We start from the raw sequence: 21,740 nt of genomic DNA on the forward strand, positions 1-21,740 counted from the left end.
TCTGACTATCAACATAGACGATCCCATTAGTTCCAGATCATAATTAGCCATTTGGCTGAATAGTTGCCCGTTTATATATTTTGAACAAAACAAGGTAATTAAATTTGTAAACTCTGGGAACCTGTGATGGGAATTTTTCACTATTTTCGGATATTATCCATCCATTAATTGCAGAGGCAGCAGGCTGAGCCAAGTACTCAGACGTCCCTCTCCCCAGCAACTCTTTCCAGCTCCTCCTGGGGGCGAGGTGTTCCCAGGCTAGATGAGATATATAATCCCTTCAGCGTGTTCTGGGTCTGCCCTGGGACCTCCTACCAGTTGGAAATGCCCGGAGCACCTCCAACAGGAGGCGCCCAGGAAGCATCCTATTTAGATGCTTGAACCACCTCAACTGGCCCCTTTCAAGGCAAAGGAGCAGCAGCTCCACTCCAAGCTCCTCACCCTATCTCTAAGGCTGAGCCCAGCCACCTTACGGAGGAAACTCATTTCAGCTGCTTGTACCCACGATCTCATTCTTTTGGTCACTACCCAGAGCTCATGACTATAGGTGAGCTACCCATCTCACACACCTCACTCATGAACAACACCTGAGATACTTGAATTCCTTCACTTGGAGCAATAACTCTCTCCCGCCCCGTCAGTCGCAGCCCAAACTACACCAAACTAAACTCAATCAGATGTGATGTCAATCTAACACAGTAATGGAGCTTTTACTGATTTCACGGTCATCACTCAGTGCGGTAGGGTTAATTCCCCGACTGGTCTCAGCTCATCCAGAGCCTGAGCCTGATCTGGACCCACACGGCCTCCTCTCTCCCACCTTCTTTCCCTGAGACCCAGAGAGTAGCACTGAGCTCAGCTCAGCGCATTCCTCCTTAACTTCATATCCGCTCTAAGTGCAGCTACTCGCTATCTAAGCAGAGCCCGAATGACTGGCCCTTTGTCATCTGCAGACAGAGCTAATTTAATTACAGGCCAGAGAGGGATGGAGGGGGAGATGAGGAGGAGGAGGGGGAGGGAGGAGAGAGCGCAGCAACTACTCACAGTGGACTCTCACCCGCCTGTCAATACCAGATATGAAATATTGACCGAACAACGCAGACTTTATGAAAAATGTATGACGTCACGCAGCAAGTTAACCAGCGAGGCAGACAGGCGGACGAGTCAGGGCTCAGTGAGTGAATTAAGTAAGCGTGTGTGTGAGTGTGTGTGTGTGTGTGTGTGTGTGTGTGTGTGCTGGGGTGTGGCTTTGGTCTCCAGGGATAGTAAAGCCCCACTGACCCACATACCCCTGCATGGATATTACATGAGAGAGAGAAAGACAGAGAGACCTATGCAAACAGAGCTCTCTTGCTTATCTCTTGTTCTTTTCACCTTCTGATGAACTCTCTAAATCATATGATCACACTGTGGTTGGGCTACATTTGCATAAATCATATCAGTTTCTTTATTTCTTTCCTTCCTGGCAGCACTTAGCTTCAGTTCAATTCTGCATGGTGTGAAATCAACTTACAAAGAGAAAATTACCACTTTTACATTTTTAATAACTTTCCATGTGGTGCATTCAAAGACGCTTGAAATATCTGAGGTTTGAGAGTTTGTAGTCAAATATGAAAAAATCCGCCTTTTGAAGCACAAAACAACATTTAAGTATATTTTTAATAACAACAAAATGAGCATTCAAGATTTTATGATTTAAAAACAAACAGTAGCTCACTAAAATTTGTTAAAACATAATAAGAAAAATTCCAAAATTTTCAAAAATTTTGTAGCGCTAAAAAGATACTGGTCAAACAAGACAGACAATTTAAATAAGCCAATTTTCAGCTAATGTTATACTATTTTCTGATATTTTATAGATTAAACAAGTAAATGATTAATCAAGAAAACAATCAGCAGACTAATAAATAATGAAAATTATTATTAGTTGCAGCCCTGGAGATCATAGTTCCCATAAAAAATCCCAAACTACTAATATGTTCCTGTCAGTTTTTAGTCCCTATGAAATAGATGTTTGAGAGTCTAAACCAATAGTTTCCAACTTGTCCAGCCACAGGGACCAGGGTCCACACAGTTTAATGCATTCAGCGTCATACCTGCATTTGGCCAAGCTAGTTTGCGGTCTCTGTCAAGTTGCTGTCAAATAGTCAGACACATGTACAACTCACTTGCAGTCCAATTCAGAATGGGCCCACGACCCACCAGTTAGGAACCACTGGTCTAAACTTGTACCTGTACTGAGACGTATATCCAAGTGAAATGTAATATTTACAAGAGCAATTCAAATTAAATTTGCATTTGAATGGAACGCTAAAAAGTGGGCAGGTTTTGAGTTTCGTGACACAGAGCTACAGTGGACAGTTGGCTCCACTCACACCTCCATCAGCTGGAGGACGAGGGAGAGAAGACCTTGGCCACACTGTTTTGGAAATGAAAACAAAGGTTTGTCCACTGATATCCAAACACACCTCTCTTTGTATCTCTGTTCATATTACTTTGTAAGCGACTACACCCACAAACCCTACAGTGTGGTTTGATACAACTGGTGTGACCGAAGATGCTCTACAAGACCATGTCTGATGAGGCCATCTGGTCGCCAAAAGTCACATTTGATTAGATGAACTTTTCCAGACATCCAGATGTGCAGGATGAGTGATTTAACATTTGAAACTGTTTCACAGGAAGAGAAAAGACAGGGATTTTGATGAGCAAATTTACAGACATATAAATGACATATAACAAGAGAAAAAAGGACAATTAACACAGACACAGGATTAAACTGGGAAAATGTATTATTCATGTCACTGTGTCTTTAACCCAAACAGTTCTCTCTCAGTCGACATGATTCACTTTCAGAAGACAAAGCTCTGCTTTCATGAAATGAAGTCTGAGTTCAGTATTTGCCAGAACTGCTGCAGAGACAGAACTAAACGGGAGGTAAAATTCACAGCGATCCATTAAGGGAATATCCAGAGAGTCTGTCAGCAGAGTCCTGACACCTGCACGCCATCTACAAACCGCTCTCTGTCAAACTGAGGTAGTCTGATGCTCTTTGGAAGCATCTCTGACCAGGCGTCAGCAGATTTATGGCCTTAACCAACGAGAGGAGAAAAATGCTGCTTCTCTACATTTCAATAAATAATTCAGCTTATCAGAAGGGGAAGACAGCGCCGTGTTGACTTGTGCACACACACACACACACACACACACACACACACACACAAACACACACGCAGACATAAGCAAACTGTCGCTGCACGGGCTAAATACACACACTGGTCCACAGTGAGGAATTGTTTAGGCACATTAATTGGGCGAGGTGCAAACTGTATGCAAATAAATACTTCCCTCTCTCTTACACTTGCATACACACACACAAACACACACACACACACACACACCCAAGGACACAGAGTAGGTGGGGCCTGTATCGTGGTATCAGGTGGATCAGCAGGGAACATGCTAGGAAGGTTGATGAGGTCTCTCTCGCTTTGATCTCTCTTATCACACAGATTCTGCTCAGCTCAGCGCTGCTCCTCTTGCTACCACTGCATTCCTCTGAGGCTGAGACACACACACCCTTACACACACAAACACACACACGCACATTAACTGACACACTCTCAAGAGCCTTCCTGACATTAACTCTGTCCACATCATGTTGTTCGATGCATTCCAGGAATCATTCTATGATGTATGCTACTTTCCCTCCACCTGCATCATTCCTACATTTCTCCGAATGTTTTTCCACCTGAGGAGAGAAAGAGGGAGTCTGTGTGCTCACTGCGCTCAAGTTGCCAACAATATTGATGATGTAGATGTTTTCCCAGTTAAGAAGAAAGTAAGAGCGCTGACAGAATTATGCCACAGCAAAACCGCATCAAAGGTGGTGTTACATTTCACAGGCTACTGACGACAGATGCTCAACGTATTGCATTCTGGTTCATTTCCTGCTCCTGCTGTGCACCATTAATTATATAATACTGTCACATCCTCTCGAGCACAGTCACATAACAGTCAGAGCTGACACTCATGCATCCAACTTTTGGAAATTTGTTTAAAATTTGCTTAAGCATTGCTACTTGTTTGACGTCTTTGTTCACATCCTAGAATGATCCTTCAAGGTCACACAGTGACAGAAACACAGATACACTCACACACACCCTGACCTTCACCAATGTGCTTTTCTCATCCGAGCTACAGAATTCCCACTTGCATTCCACAGGTCATTCCCAAACGCACGCACAATGAAGGTCTGTCTGTACTGACCATGACGCCGCTCACTCACAGTCTTCAGTGAGTGCTGAGTTAATTTTGTGTGTCAGTTTAAAAGAGTTGATTCACCCAAATTATGAAGAAAAAAGCTGCTTTTAGTCTTTTGTTTTATTTGAACTGTAGTAGTGCGTTTAATGTTACTTTCATTAAGGAGTTTGTGTGTTTTTTTTGTGTGTGTAAATGTCCTCTAAAGTCAAACATGGGGCCAAAAGAATGCAGAAAAGGACGCAGATGTCGAGATCAAATGTTTCCAGTAGAGATAAGGGCAACCTGGAGGTGAACCAACCTGCTTTGGACTGTAGGAGTAAACCTTTATTAAAGCTCCTTGGATGAAATAATTTTGTTAAACACACAGACTCCTCTGGCCTGCTGTGAGATTTCTGCCTTGACCCCGCTGCTACAAAGCCCCAAACAGTGGGCTGATGCACTGTGTGTAGTAGAGGTGGGCGAAATGGCCAAAACCTTCTATTACGGCATATGCAATTATATATCACAGTGACGATATATGTCACGATGCAGTACTTGTCCTGTAGACTCAATTAAAAAATGTTTTTCTGGAAAAATCATCCCTGAAGAAGACAAAGAAGAAGATGCATTAAGTGGAGAGACGTCAGTGGGGGTTCAGTGCCTTGCTCAAGCCAAACTGGCATCTATCCAACTACCAGTTCACACTCCATGCTTGGCCCATACAGGGACTTGAGCCGCTGACCCTCTAGTTCCCAAGCCAAGTGCCCATGGACTGAGCTACTGCCTCCCCAAAATTCATCACAATCAATTACACTCTTCTTTCTTTTATTTGGAACTTCCACACAAACAAATCGCTTACTGGCTGTATCTGCTGTAGAGGTAAGCATCTCTGCGTGTCTGACTTGCCTAAGCTGGCGCGTGTGAGTGTGTGTTCCACGTCTTAAGGAAGATGTATGTGTGCGTCTTTAAGTGGCCTTGAGCAGCAGAGTTAATGGCCTCCCCTTTACTGTAGCGCAGCTGAATCAAGTGGCTCTAATGGGACCAATATATCTGCCTAAACGCCGCTTATCACACTGGCTCAACGGATGGGAGGATGGACAGATGAGAGAAAGAGAGAGGACACTCTGTCTGACTGAAAAACAGATGTGGACTCCAGAGAGCGATAGAGGAGTCTGCGAGTCTACCGAGAATATTTCATCCAAGGAGCTTTAATAAAGGTTTTCTCTTTCGGTCCAGAACGCGGCGGTTCACCTCCAGATTACTGTCGTCTCCACTGGAAACATTTATTCACACTGGTGATCTCTGTCTGGTTTTATTATTTTGACTGCATGTTTGACATCGAGCAGCCATTACGTGCAGACAAACACACACCTGCAGAGTGGAAAAACATGTCTCACAAATAAACGCATAAGAAAAAATTCCATGAAAGTGAAAAGCAGCGACTCCAATAATAAACAACTTGCATGCAAACACACTGAAAAAACCTCTCACTGAAACTGCACAATGTGTTTGCCTCTTTGACACAGACATTATTTTTGAGCATTAGTTGTTGCAGCATATTCTGAGGAGCTGATATTTTTCTTTCCTTTACACACACATATATATATATATTTCTTTATTTAAAAGAATGTTTTTGCTAAGCGTCTCTAAACAGAAGAGGCACTTGGTTTGCTCGCACATCACAGTACATGTTTCAAACTCAAACTTAAGTCTCTCATCGTTTTCTAGATGAAACACTAAAAATTGGCTGAAGGTCACCGTGAGCTTTCCTTGCTGCCTGTCAGATCATGACGGCATCAGCAGGAGCGGGATTTGGGATAAACAGGCTTTTCATGAGATTCAGACAGAATTAAGAAGTGTAAGGGTGCACACAGGTATTTAAAAACATGAAGACTACGCAGGGAAAAAGCTGGAAAGTGACAACATGGTCTGACATTTTCCCTTCTACCTCTGCATAGGCAGGTGGTACAGGATTTAAATCTGAAAGGCAGACATTTCCTACATTTCCTGTTTGCCGTGTGTGTTAACATTACTGACCAAGAGAGAGAGAAGTCTCGAGATTTGTCCACAACTAGGCTGGGGCGGTATCATGGTATCAGAGTACACCAGGGAATTTAGAAATCTGGTTTGATTTTCAATACACGAAAAACCATATAGACACTCATCTTACGCCTCATTTCCACTTACATATGTGACTGGTGTCCATAGACCTGTAAATATACAGATGATGCCTCTAGTGTCCAACGTAAGGAAGTGCATTTCTTTACAGATGTATAGAAACATAATAGAAACTACCTGTAGCCATGGCAGAAAGACAGTTTTTGCCATCCAGTAGTTTGGAATATACACTAGGAACAATACCAGAACAAAAACAGGATCTGCCAGGTACGTGGCATGTTTTGTGAAATATTCAATTAAAAAGACGTATGAACGGCTGAACGAGTCATAATGACGATCTGACTGTATATAATATATAACCATATTGTAGCAGAATAACATTACTCAGATTCACAATGTGTTAAAACTAGATAAACAAGTTCTTTTTGATCATAAAAACTCACTTGACAATCAACACAGGTAACTGAATTGAAGGAAATGGCCTGTTAGCCGGTTAGCAGCCTGTTAGCTAAGCTAGCACAATGTCATACAGTCTCTCCGAAATCCACTGCAAAAGTTCAATTTTTTTAACGCACTTGAGGCAAATTGCGGACCGAAATATTACGGAGGGGAGGAGTATCGCAGGCACATCGGATATCACGGAGATTCCCATAGGAATGAATGGACTTCGGCTTGCCTTGTCTTCATACACAAACGAGCGTTACACTCATACTGGTGAGACTGTAATGATGTAATACATGTAGTGCACATCATGCACCACCAGAGGTCAGTGTGGTGGAACAGGCAACTGAGCTGAGAGACATGGTAACTGTGAGTGGTGGGGATAACGTTACAGGACTGCAACAGCAGCGAGAGACTGCGGGAGAAAACAGCATATATTCAAAACTATCTTGGTGTATTGGGGGTTTATTCGGCCAAAACCAAAAGTGGTGATAGTTGGAACAGCAGACTAACTAACTAAGTGACTAACAAGAGTAACCAAGACAGTAGAGCTGTGCGATATGACAAGATATATATCGTGATAAAATTGTCTATCATTACATAATTAAGAGTAGTATCTATTGTGGGACATCTGTGACATTTGCCAAGAGAGCTTGTGGAAGAGCCTACCCACAACTATACAACATAGGTGGGTACAATACAAATTCTCTTATTAGTTCCTGCTACTATACAGGTGGGGCCAGTCCTTTGTTGTATGTTTTAAAGCCCTGATGAAGGCCTGCAGAGGTCATAACATGTTGGCTCTTTTAATGGTTTATCCACTACAGTAAAGGCTTTTTAATACTTCCTTCTTGTTTTCTATATTTTTGAAGTGCCTGGATTGCCTTCCAGCAACCAGTCATCTCTTCCTTTTCCTAATACAAATTCTTTCTTTGACTTAATTAACAAATGTCTCGTGTGTTAAAACGGGCCTAAAGGCAGAGCGAGCCGAAGCTAAGCAAACAGGCAGAATAATCCCCGACCCGTCTCTCATTCCTTCCCTTATTTTATACCTCTGACACTCTGCACCCAAATTATTCATGTTCTTGCATGTACAGAGATTCTCCTCTGAAGCTCCAAACATTTGCCTGCCTTCGTTGTTTGGTTTCCATCTTTCTCTCTTCACGTTTCTCAGGTTTCGATGGTCTTTGCTGTCTTCTTTATTTCTTTGTAAAACAAGCAGGTGCCAAAAGCAACAAAGATCTTAAAATAAAGGGTAGTATCATCCAGTGTGGTTCAGGAAAGCAGACAGTGCGCATCACTAATGCAGTTCCCTACCACAACATGGGAGGATATATGGGATATTTTGGTGGCTTGTAAGGTCTTAAAATGTATTTTATTCCTGAATTTGAAAGTATTTCACTTGTCCTGCCCAAATACCATTCTCAAACTAATCCCCTCTGTTCCTCTCATCCCTCTCAGTCTCTTCAGCTCTACTCAGTCTTTATTTGCCTCTCATAGCCGGTCCCGACAGAGGCGGCTTATCTGATTCTAGGCAGCTTTGGTCGGTAGCCAGCGCATATTTCAGTCCGTCGGAGCGGAGTGGCTCTGCCAGCAGAGTTTTTCTTGGCAATGTGTCCGGCGGTAGCCTGTGTGATGGACTCCCTCCATCCTCCTCCACCTCTGCAGTAAACAGACCTCCTGCCTCGCCACAGCCGCAACACCACTCATACAACGCATTCATAAACCCATCAAATGCTCGCTGCGGAATTATGTTTACTAGCTTTCTGAGTCTGACATCAATCTCTATCACCTCATTACAAAGTGTTTATCCTAGTCTGGTGAATCAAACTCAACACCTGTGACCAAAGTCTGTTTATCCATCTTTTCCTCCTTCATCACTGTCTGTCATGTGAAAAAAGAAAGGCTTTAGTTGGTCAAAGTGGATTGTATTTCCCTCTGAAATGCAGAAGGGTTTAAGTGCAAATACATCAAAACTGGAGTTAAGTATACGACTCGTGCCGAATGAACTGCAGACATCTCACAAGACATTTTACTGTCCATCAAGGCAGATTAATGCAGAAACATTTGCTTGTTGCCATGACAAATCTCTGCTTAGTGCTTGACACCAGTGAGAAACACTCAAGCGCTGTCATCCATTCAACCCACACACTTTCTTCTTAAGAGGCTGAATGACAGGAAATGCGCAATGTGGCCTAATGATGACATTATAAGACTGTTACGATTATCTGTCACCGTCTGAATGAAGTTGGGATTTCTCTAATGTTACCTCGCCTGTCCCTTTGGACACTCACCTGCAGCAGGTAATTCATCTCTTTCCATAGATTATACTTGGGCTACTAGATATTTACCGGCAAAGGATAGTTAGTTTCAGGCTTGTAAAACAGGATAGGAGGATATCAGTCAACAAGAGGGCTTGAAAAAGACGAACAACAAAAGAAAACTGCAACCTTGAGTCTGAATATAAGGAAGACTGGAGAAAGTACCAAAAATATCCCATAGAGAAACTCAGAAAATGCAAATGAACTCATAAATTCCACAATCTTATTCATATTATTAGAAAAAGGAGCAGACATATAAAGTCACCTTAGCATCCCAGGAAGCTATGTCCTTCCAGTGAGCAGGGCTACTCTTAAAAAGTTTGCCCCAGCAGTTGCACCACAGGAAAGGGTCATGGGATGTAGGTCTGTCACACTAACTACTTCTGTTGGACGATATATCTACCAAGAAATAGCTGCAATAAGCAATATTATTGTCATTTTGAGGCCATTTTTTTTGCCACTGACATTATAATAAAAAGCATAATAATGCAAGTACGCCTTTTCAAAGAGCGATGAGCTATAAATACCCAAGAATGTTCAGACATTGGTATCAGAATATGAACAACATGTTTCATACAAAGTAATTATCACCAGTAAATATATACAAGAATATAAAAATATTGTACCTATACAAAGCCCTACATCGTCTGGGACTGAGCTACATTGCTAACTCCCTTGTTAACTGTTTACCTCCAAGAACACTGCGATCATCTGCTGCTGGTTTATTGGAGGTTCCCAGCAACAACTGGAAGAAGATCTGGGATGCAGCCTTTGTCAGTTATGCCCCAAAGCTATGGAACACACTACCTCTAGATATCAGGGAAGCTTACTCAGTTTCAGACTCAATACAAACTTTGGCCAACTAAAACAAAGCAAGTGATGACTCTTGCGAGCTCCACCAACACTGCATCAATCTCTGTAATCTGGTTGGTGTGCTGCAGTCGGCCTCCAGGGATGGACGACCTGGGAGGCAGCCATTTTGCTGGTGGATTTATGGAGTAGAGGATGAAGTAGTTGGAGGGTAAAACTATAAACGGCGGACTTTTGGGCTCATTGCCAGGGATAGGCAGGCTAACTATTATCAGAACTATGGAGACTACTATCAGAGCAACTGATAAACTGCGCTGTGTCGTCTTTGAAGTGTTGCTTTACATTTATTCGGACTCACGCAAGTAGGCGGGAGTATGGTCAGGAAAAGCTAAAATGTTGATGACATTTGTATGTAAACAAATTTGAGGTTAGCAAAATGATTGAGGTCATTTCCATATATCTTACAGTAAGTCAATAACGTAATCGACCTTTCGCAGAGCCCCGCCCCTTTGTGATGGTCCGACAAGCTGTCGCAGTAAGCATTGAGCCCAAACTATAACTAACTGCACTCCCTGATTAAATATTATCACATTTTGAGAAAAATGAAACAGTGATTCCAGAGAGAAGCAGACAGAGGGGTCTACAGTCTGTGTTTGAAGGATATATCCAGGATGTCAAACTGACTCAGCAGCAACAACAGGTTAAAAAGACAAAGATAGTTCGGAGGTGAGTGTGAGTGTATCATCAAAATCAGCCTTCTCAGGTGACCATGGATTTCCATATCAAACTGTCTGATATTCTGTCCAGCAGGTGTCAAGATATCTCACTCTGGATCTAAGTGACCTTCCTCGAGTCCCCAGAAGGACAAAAAAACTGACTGTGTGTTGATGCAGCTTTGATTTAAGATAATAGGGCAGTCTGAAAGAAGTTCAGGCAGGTAATAAACATGCACACACACGTGCATTCGACTGGCACACAAAACAGATTCAACCAGCGCAAACACAGCTGCGGTCGTCTGTCTGGTTATGTGACATTAGATGAATGCATTTGTCTGCTTCAGACATCAGCAATGTCAACGGTTAATGTGCGTTGTCATTGTGAGCGATACAATCAACAAGTCACTTTAGTTCATTTATTCACTTTAAAACTGAAAAAACAGGTTAATTATAAACAAGCAATTTGACAGAAAAACATCAACAAACATCTAAACAAACTGAGGTAACTTTCTTGTTAAGCTGCCAATTTCATTAACAGCACTTCCACCTGGCATGAGCTAAATTGTTTTCACCCTTAAAAGGTGGAGTCATGTCTAGGGCTGCGACTAATAAGTCTATCAATCATTATTTTCAATTAGTCCAGCAATTATTTAGCCTATAAAATGTCAAACAAAATGACACGCACGTACCACAAGTTCTCAGAGCCACAGGTGATGTCTACAATTTGTTTATTTTGTCTGGCTGTCAAGGTATCCGCATGAACTATTGTAGCTACGTGATTATAAATTACAGTGATAAAGAAATGAAGAAAAGCAAAGCTGGAGCAAAAGTGCTTGACACAGTCATCCCCAGAGCAGTTAGTGGGTGATTGATTCTTACAGGGGAAAACACATCATCTCTAGCTGCCACTTGTAAATCACACAGCTTTTTCCATTTTTGTTGCCTCACCCTCCCGAGAATGCAGCAGCTGTAGCTTTTTTTACTCTCTGATCTGTGAAGGGGGCGTCACATGATGGTGATGAAAATGATGCAGCTGCTAGATTCACATAACCAGCTTAGTCCTGTTCCATGTTTAGAGGTGAACTATGTAGGATTGTCTGTCACCGTTTGTTAAAATGCTCACAAGCAACACAAAAGTAAAAGCCAACCCCAGATTTCCACTCATATGGCATATCGCCTCGTTATATTTGCGTTTCTCTGATGCTGTGTCTCTGGTCACTGCCTTTTTATAAAGCCCCAACCTCACCACCCATAAATGTCCCGAACACAGAAAATAAGAAGAATATAAAAAAAATACAAACAGAGGGCAGAGATTCTGCAGAAAAATACACAAATCAATCAACAAGTCAGAACAACACTGATTCTGAGGTACTTAAAAAGTTACTATGGTGACGCCACCTTTCATCTATTTATTTATTTTTTATATCCCCGGTTAAATATCAAAACCGTATGAAAGTATAGAAAAAACAAAACAGATACTGCCTAAGCCTTATCAGACCATTAAATGGCTGTTATCAGTTGTTATCACTACCATTACAGGGCTGTACGTTAACTTTTTTTAGCCCATAGCACTGGTGCAGAGGGTGATAATTTTGTAGCACAGGCCAGAAAGTTTGTAGCACAAGAAGGCCTGTCACGATAACACATTTTGCTGGGCAATTAATTGCGTCAGAATTATTATTATTGTAATTTTGCTGTTTTTAGACCATTTTCTAACTTATATAATGATAATATAGGCATAATGATGCAAGTGCACCCTTTTAAAGAGAAATAAACATTTACTTAACAAGGATATTTAGGAATGCAAAAGAAGAAAATTTAAATATCCAAAATAACACGTAAAAATACCAAAATAAATAAATAAAGACCTTAAAGATACAAAAAAAGTGAGTGAGTGAGTCAGTCTCTGAAGCTCAGGTGTGCAATTAAGACACAGCAGCTGTTTTGTTGCCCAAACTACATTGTTAGGTTTCGGGAAAGAAATGTGCATGTTTAACCCATCCACCAACTTGACCTCCTCCCTACGCAGACGATGTTGCTCTTTACTTAGGCTACTAAGGCCACCAGAGATTGCCACCTAACAGAAAACATAAATATAGTAGGGGCGGGAATCACCATACGATATTATCACAATTTTATTTTATATTTTATTGCAATATGCTGAGCATTGTGATAAAATATATTGCAATATATTGTGATTAATTAACTGTTTTCAACAGCAAATAATGTCCCCAAACTTTGTCAACATCTGTATTGTCTAATGAGATAAAGTTTTCAGTCTGTTTATTTCACTTCATTGATTTTTGTTTTTTTTTTTTGGTAATGAAAAATGTATCTAGTGGAAAGGCAACTGATTATACTATTCAAGTCGGCTACCTAAAGTTTACTTTGTATTTGTAATACTGATAATTTATATAATTTAAAATCGATACTTGACACTGTGTGACGACACGATGTTGCCGTACAACAATATCGCGATAGTATGCTGTATTGATTTTTTACTGCACCCCTACAATATAGGAGGCAGAGCAGTGCCATACCTCAAATCTATGCTCATAATATTAACTGATAACGGCCATTGGACACGGACTCAGAATATTCCTCTGTTCCTTCCTTGTGTTCTGTATAAAGTTTCGGAGTTTGAATGGGATGACAGCGATGTTCATGAAATACAGTGAAGAAGCCACGTTAGCCCTCCCTGCTAATGAGTGCTAACAACAAATCAGAATTGTGCAGCAGTATTTCTGGCAAACACAAGATGAACTGTAAATTCACCACTTCTTAGCAGAAGGCTTCATAGTACATGTCCCCAGAAGTACACTGCACACTGACTAACAAAAAAAAGAAGGACGGACTGAAGGAATCTCAGTTGACTAAGGCGCCTCAGACAGATAATTTGAATCCTTGACCTTTAGGGGCAGCCCTCAGGTGCTCCATAACATAGTCTTTTACCAGACAGCACTGACAAGTTAAATTTTTAGCTGTACCAGCAGCTCTATAGTTCACTCTGCCGGTTGACATTTTCACTCCACAAAAATTTCTCCACCCTTTAGCGGCCACAGTTTTTGCCTTAAGAGGCTGAAATTTATCATAGAGGTCACAGCTATTGCAGATTTACGCTTGTTAAACTGTAAATGTCGCATCCAGATACCAGTCACAATTAATCTTGTTTAAGAGACGAAGATTTATTTCCAAGAGAAAGAATATTAGGAAATATTACATTTTAGGACATTGCTCTTCCAGAGCACAGAGCTCAAGATGTCAGAGTTTCTGGAAATAATAAAAATCACTTCCAACATATAGGACACCAACTAATGCTCTCCACCCTGGGTTGTTTTAACAGTAACTTAAGGTTAAAACTAATAATTACTTTCATCATTATTTAATAAAATTTAAGTAATATTTATCCATTTGGAGATATCTTTAAAATCACATGTGTAATAGAGAATAATAATGTTCCACACCGCACTTTCAAACCTTAATCCATCACCTCTGTTGTGTTTAAAAACACACAGAACACATTTAAAACCTGCTCAAACAAGCTCACACAAGATTTACAAAGTCGGTAAAGCCCGGCCTCAGAAACGATCTCTTTGTCTCTCTTCTTATTTCTGTCTCTTTCTCTGCCCTCAATCAGCCTCTAATCATGTCCTCTTCTGTGTGAACAAGTGTGCTCCCCTCATTTACTGAGCAGGGAGTAAATATTTAGGAAGGAGGCGGAGGAGAGGACCGAGCGAGCATTGGGAGGAGGAGGGGGGGGGGGGGGATGAAGAAAGAGAGGAGGAGGATTATGCTAATGTGTCCAAACAACTACGGTCATATCCTGAGACAGAAAGAAGGAAAGGAAAGGGAAAAAACACAAGCAGAAAGAGACAGGAAGACGGACAAACTCAGCGAAGGAACAAACTCAACCACATGGTGAGAAATAAATGAGAAAGCCTCTGGTAAAAGAGAAGTGAGTCGGGTTTGCAGGTTTCCTGTGGTCAGAGGGCAGAGGTAGGGAGGGAGGAGAAGATGAAGGGACACAGAGAGAAATTGACACATAGAGAAGGAAGGAATGGGGTCCTAATCTTCTCCGCGCCTGCTTTCGGATCAGCTGAGCTCCCGCGGTCACAGCTTCTCTCTGATTGGCTAAGACTGCAGAGCACGGTAGATTAAAGGACAGAGGGGGTATTTTTTATTTTTTGGTGCTTTATATATGTGTGTATGTGAGTTTGTATCAATGCCCTTGTGAGAACCAGTTTGATGTTAAGATTTTAGGGGCAAGGACACTGCGGTCATTCCTCACTTGTTTTGTTCAGGGGACTCATTTGATCTCGCGTTCAGGGTCAAGATGAGACTTAGATTATTAAGCCACAAACATACCTTAAGCCTTTCAAAAGCCCAATTTACTCTGCTGCAACACACACAGGCTTTAAGACATTTAGAGATTAGAGTCGTCTTCAGAGTTACTTTGCTGAAAAGCTCAAACAAACAGATGGATGGATTTTTGTCAGAAAAATCAACCTGCCTGATAATCAGGAGAATCAGGACGTGCCCCACTTATGCAGCCTAGTTAACAATCATGAAACGTCTGTCATTATGAAATAATCAAGGTTTTAAGTGGCCTTCATTTTGCACTCAGTTACAGCGGTGCCTTGAGGCTGAAACTGAAATATAAAATAGCTAAAACTGTCAAAAACAGCCCTGTTTATGACTGAATACCACCAGAAAGTTATTCTATTATTGAGACATAAGCTGTGTTTCAACCAGCTCAGTTCTGAATTCTTCTGAACGTTGACATTCATGTCTGGGGGAAAAAAAAAAAAAAACTGCATTCAATAAACTTTTGAAGGACTTCAATTCAAAACATTTATTTTAAGACTAATGCTCGCCTCTAAATGAACTCGAGAGGTTGCCAATTCCAAATGGGAAGTCAAGTACACTGTGTTTGGCGTGCAATTGGTTGAAATTGTGAGGACACTGTTGCTAGGCAACTGACAACAAAAACCGACTTTGCCTTTCAACATTTTTGAAAAGGGCTTCAGAAATGGGGGATGATTCTGTGTTTCCTGCATTTCAAGACTTTCACAAATCTTAATAAACTACAGCTTAAGCGACGATTCATGAGCTCTCAGACAACGTGCGAGTATGAAATGGGGAATACCACGCCAGAAGGTTGTTGTTCAAATGGATTCTTCTCCTTTGGTGTGTGTAACACCACCAGGAGGCCCTGTTATACCTGATGGATATCCTGAAATGCATCCAATGGAGGGTCCTCATAAGTGTGCATGTGCATATATCTGTGAGTAAGTGTGTATTTGAGTTCATAGTGCACACCCATTTCCCAAACCTCACAGATCTGTGTGAGCCGACAGCAGAGAAAGCCAAACCTCACGCAGCGCTTTCAATCACGCACAACAGACATTTTCCTCTTCCATTTCATCTCACATCCACCCCAGCAACACACACAGATACACACACACACACACACAAACATACACACACAGTCCTTCACATCTATCTCCTCTGCAGCCCTGTCTCCTCACTCTGGCCCAAAGCATTTACTCTTTCACAACCTCAGCTGCTTTCAACTCAGCAGGACTCCAACAGTGTGCCCATGCATCTCTGTGTGAGTGTGTGTGCGTGTGTCCTGCTTCCTTCAATCTAAGTGAAATGCAGAGAGAGTGAGAGAGAGAGAAATAACTTGAAGGATGATCTAAAACAGCGGGGGAGGAGAAGGAGGTGGGAGGAGACGCATGGTGAAACAGTAGAAGATGTATGAGTTTTCCAAGGTTATCGAGCCTTATCTGCTGTGGTTACTGTTGTTATGAACATCCTTTATCAGTGCCTGAATGCATTTTATTGCCTTGAACTAGGAGGAGAGATCAGGAAAACTGAGACCCAGATAAGATATGAGAGGAGACAAAAACATAAGTCAAACTCAATTAGACTGTTGGCCTTGTTCACATTCAGGATATCTGCAGAGTTCAGAGGGCCGAATCCACACGAAAATACTGTTCTGGGTTCGTAGTGGACAGATCCAGGCTCCCTTGAGACAACCTAAGACTTTTTAACGCACCACACAGGACTAAATTCAACACAAATACCAAAACAAAAGTATGTCAAAGAGTAATAAAACACAATTTAAATTATAGGACTATGAATCAGTGTAAGATGATGTCTGAATGTGATAAGGAAGTCAAAACATTATGAATCATCTTGCAACCACCACACCAATTTGGTGCTAACAAGTGTGTCATTTTTAGAATGTAACATCAGTTTTACAAAGCCTCAGTGACTTATTCATAACATCAAAATAGCAGGGCATGAGTCAACTGTCACATAAAGCCAAAAATGCCAAAAAGTAATAACAGGCTTGTTTGACATGAGCCAGGCCTGCGCAGAATCGATCACCGCTGGCTGCCATATGATGCATGCTGGTTAGATTTGTGTCTGACTTTCATCCTGACTTGCTCTGACATCATGCAAAAGTGGACCATGATAATCATGAGATCAAGGGGGCCGCACTTTCTAGAGCCAGGCGCTGCAGTTGCTCTCCACCGACTGCATGACCCAGTGTATGACGGGAAACGCTCTAAGCCGGCGACTTCTGGTTTGGCCCCCGACGAACTTGAATGGAATTGAAATGATTTAATCGTGCAGCTCTTCTAGACTTCAAAGTGTTAGTAGACCAAATGGATTAAATTCTGCTAATGTAACAGAGTTAATAAATTAGTGATCCCAGTTGCCATTACAAGCTGTCTCTCTGTCATTATGGAGGGTGTACTGGTTTTAATTTCTTGTTACAAACTTGACTGTTTCATTATTGTTATTTACTGTCTTGTTTTGTTGTTTGCCGTGATGTATTAAGTACCACAGAGTTTTCTTTTTATTTTGTGTGTACTGGAATGCCACACTAATGAGCCCATGAAGACTTCGCAGATGCGCCCCTGTGCTCTGTTATGCTGTCAGGATAAGCTCCACCAAAAATACTTTACTTTGTAGTGTTTTATTTGCCAAAAATGTGCCGTACAAGCTTCCGAAAATACAACTTTTCTAGTTTTATATTTACCTGTGCTGAAATAAATGCAGGTCCAAGCCAAACAGTAACTGAGGGCTCATTCACACCTGGATAGTCCAGGGGGCCTCGGTTCGATTGGGAGGGGAATGCCGAAAAATTTCACACCTTCATTTGGTTCGGTTCACTTTCACACTGCACTTTTTGAAGTGGACCAAACCGCCTAGACAATGTCACGCAGTTGCTGCTCATTTGGGGGCAGGTATTGCCCGAAAAAAAGCATGAGGAAGAAGAAAACCCAGCTCATCGACTGGTCAGGACCGAAAACAGAAATCCATCCCTTTCAGCTGGCTTGGTCACCACAAAAACACCAAAATGCACTGCGCTCTATGTCACTTCCTCTCTTTGGTTCGCTGAATAGTCCATTTCCCACTGTAAGTGAACTGCACCAGGGTTCACTTTCAACTGAACCGAGACCCCCAGTTTTCAAGCGGACCAGGGTTTGCTCGTTTGGTTCGCACCAGAGTTCGAATGAGCGTTCACACCACTCCAAACGAACCGAACTATCCGTGGATGCAGACCAGGGTTCGTTTAAAGTGGAGCAAATAGTGCCAGTGTGAATGCGTCCTAAGAGTGGGTCATCATTTAATCTATCCAACACAAGAGTACTAACCTGTAACACTAGTTAAACGAGTAATTTTTGCAGCACTGGGACATAAAATGTGTCCACTGATTAACAGATGTCTCATTCTTAATGTAAGTCTGTGGAGAAAATCATCTTTGGGCCCAGTGGCATCATCATTGGCTTCAAAGTTTGGCACACATCCTGAGGACCTGATTACACTGGACATTTTACAATAAAAGCTCTTCCTCCATCACACTCTATACTTACAAAGCGCTTACTTTGATATTTAATGTTAGATCTTTAGATCCTTCCCTTACTTTACACAGTTAACAGTCGGCGCAGCTGTGGCAGCACCTTCTTCTCTTTTGAGTAAACTTACTAAAGTTCTTTTTCCCTATGGGCTGCGACTCTTCTTCACCTCCCTCCTCTCTCACAGGGTGCACTATACACCTGTGGATGAATGCCTCTTCCCCCATCATCCTCTCAGTCTCCACAGCACTCTGGTTGTAGTCATCGCAGTGGCACGGGTCACTGAATGTCCTGGTCAGAGCTAAGTGCTGCATCTCTGCTGCTGCTGTAGGGAGCTGACACATTCAGTTTGTGACTGAAGCGTGCGCTGTCCAACTATCTATAACACACTTAGTATTGTACAAATTGGAATTTTTTTTGTTGTGTTTTTGATAAACATAGCCGCTGATATGTGAAAATGAACTTCATGAGTTTTATTTCTATATAAAAAACAGGACAAAGACAGTGGAGGTGTGGGCAAACAATGTAATCGGTGTACACTAACTCCGAATACCGACTGAACACAACATAAAGCAATTTCCTGCTCATCACTTTTTCTGTCCTTCTCCCTATTCAGTCAATTTCCACTTCAGTCTGACTCCTCTGACTACACAGCCTTCAACACAACCAACATTGCCATTTCCATAGGAACCACACTCACAAAGGCAGCACGTAACCTTCCCTCCCCTTATGAGGGTTTATGGACGTGGAGCTGACTGCCAACAACATAAACATATATTCCTCTAATGGAGCAGCGCTTCATGTCAGAGTCTCTCACAGCTCATACATTTGGCCCGCAATCAAACATAGTAAAGTGTGTTATTCTGACCATGTGCCACCCAGTGCTGTGTACACCCCCTCCCGAGCTCAGACAGCTGAATCAATGAAAAAAGGGGTGTTATCAATTTGATGAAACATCTGTGAGTTATGCCTTCATTAAATTTCATCAGGGCTAATTAGTGTCCTGTCCTTGAGATGTGTGACCCTGTAACGTGCTCTTCCTGCTCGCCGGCTAAGAGGCACAGATACCTGTATCATCTTCAGTCAGGAAACTAAGAGATGTAAAGTAATCTAATCTTTTTGTTACATCTTTTGTGCCATGTGCTCATTTTTGTGCTTTTTTTCCCTGCACTGTGGCTCATCATCAACTGCCTCATCTTCTCTCTAAGTTTCAGACCGACTTTAGTCCTGTGTACAAAAATGCAGCCTCCTCATTAATTTAAATGAGGGCAGTCTGTTGACCCAGCAGGGGTGCAAACACAGAGGGCACAAGGTCCGCCGCCAAAAAATTGAAACCTGGCTCAACTTTTGGTTGGGGAGAAGGACATCTGTCTTTCAGCCATGTTTATGCAACGATATTCATTCCAGACAACCCCTCAGCAACGTTGGATCAATCTGCTTTTGATCTGAATTACAGAGACTGACCTCCACCCAAAAATGATCACATAGGTTTGTTTGTACAAGCAGCTTATTACAATCCCATTTACGTTTTTTGTTAGGTGACCTCTAGTGGCCGTAGTATTTATGACGAGAGCAAAGAAGGAAGCCAAGAGATGTAGTATAAAGAGCGACAATGACAGCACATTCGCACTCTGACCTCATCACATATCCAGGTTTAGTGCACCCTACTCAGACTTTCGTCACCTTAACTTTCGTTGCTGTCAAACAACGTTTCCCCCTGATGCTGCAGGGCACTGGTAAAAAAAAACAAAAAACAACGGCAACCGGCCTCATATCATGCCAACATGAAAGGATGCCTTTTAGTTTTCTCGGTGTCTGACGCCAGAAGTCACTGACCGTGTGCCGAATTCCAACAACTTTGGAGTGAGACCGGGTTGACAAAGTCTGCGAAGGGAAGTGGTGGGATGACGGTAGGGTCAAACAAACACAGGACTTTAACCAAGACGGCTCTGTGTCCCATGTATAATCAAAAGTCAACACTGAGTTGTGTTTACTTGCCTATGAGGTCAACCTACTTAATGTACTTAACTTGCGTCACAAGTTAAAGCTACTCTTACCTTTCTTGCATTTCACACAGCACTTAGAAAATCTTTGAACATCCACAACTCCCGCTTCCCTCCAAAGTCCCATCCTCCTCCTCCTGCAACTCCACCTCCCTCCAAAGGCCTACTCCCCCCTCCTCCATTACGTCCTCATGATGTCTATGATAGACGTTGGCGTTGGCAAGGTAACGTTAGATACACGGAAGAGGAGAGCGAGTGTTACGTTACAAACAAGACAGTCAAACGCTACCCTGGAGTTTTAAAACTCAACCGGAGTCAGTGATGACTGATGAGTTTTAGAATAAGGTTACAGTGCTAACGTTAGATAGTAGTGTTAACGTTACTAGTAAGTGGAAACACACAAGGAAGATAACGTTAATGTTTCAGAGGCTATGCTACAGTAGGCTAACGTTAGCCATTAGCAACTGGATGCTGTGCTGTCATATATAACTATAATCTTTTTCTAAACCTAACCAAGTACTTTTGGTGCCTAAACTAACCAAACTGCGACTGTTTCACAACGTTAATCACATGCTAAAAAAACAGCGACTGTTCATGGTCATATAAGTTGTTTTGGGGGTCAGTGGCAAACAACCTATTCTGTCATTTACAGGTATGAGGCATGTTGATCTCCTGCGTCTGGGGGATGCACTAATTTAGTAAACGCTCCTGTTAGCCGAATATAAGAGGTTAGGGACAAACGATCTATGTGGTCTCAATTAGATGCCTGCTGAAGAAGTTTTTCAGGTGTATAAAACCAGACTGTTGACTACCCACTTGAGCTAACATTAGTTAGCTGCTTAGATCAATGTCAATATGGAGATGCTACACATTGTTAGCTCGGTTCAGTTCATTTTACTGATACCATGACTACCGGAGAAGACAATAATTTCTTCAGATTAACCGGCGTGACAAAACAACAAGTGGTGACTCCCTTCCTCTGACGCTGGCATGATGTCAGAACATGTGTCCCGTCCTCGATTACTCGGTAAGTTATTCATATTCCTTTTAGTAAGGGTCCACGAATTAAAAGAATCAAGTGTTTTTGATAAAATTTAATCCAAGTTATGAATATTGTTTTAACAGGATTAAGCTTTTTGCATCTGTATGCTGGGTGCCGTAACCCTCAAGTGCCATGAAACGAGTGTCATAATACATAATTGATATGTTATTCAA

At 41.9% G+C, this 21,740-nt stretch overlaps 1 protein-coding gene across 3 annotated transcripts in view; it reads right to left on the reverse strand.

The window, feature by feature from the left end:
• Positions 1-21,740, reverse strand: part of lrp4 (low density lipoprotein receptor-related protein 4) — a 156,851-nt gene that overhangs the window by 60,411 nt on the left and 74,700 nt on the right. The window lies entirely within an intron of this gene.

Source organism: Epinephelus lanceolatus, chromosome 2, assembly GCF_041903045.1.
Source record: "Epinephelus lanceolatus isolate andai-2023 chromosome 2, ASM4190304v1, whole genome shotgun sequence".
In the NCBI taxonomy this organism is placed as follows: domain Eukaryota; kingdom Metazoa; phylum Chordata; class Actinopteri; order Perciformes; family Serranidae; genus Epinephelus; species Epinephelus lanceolatus.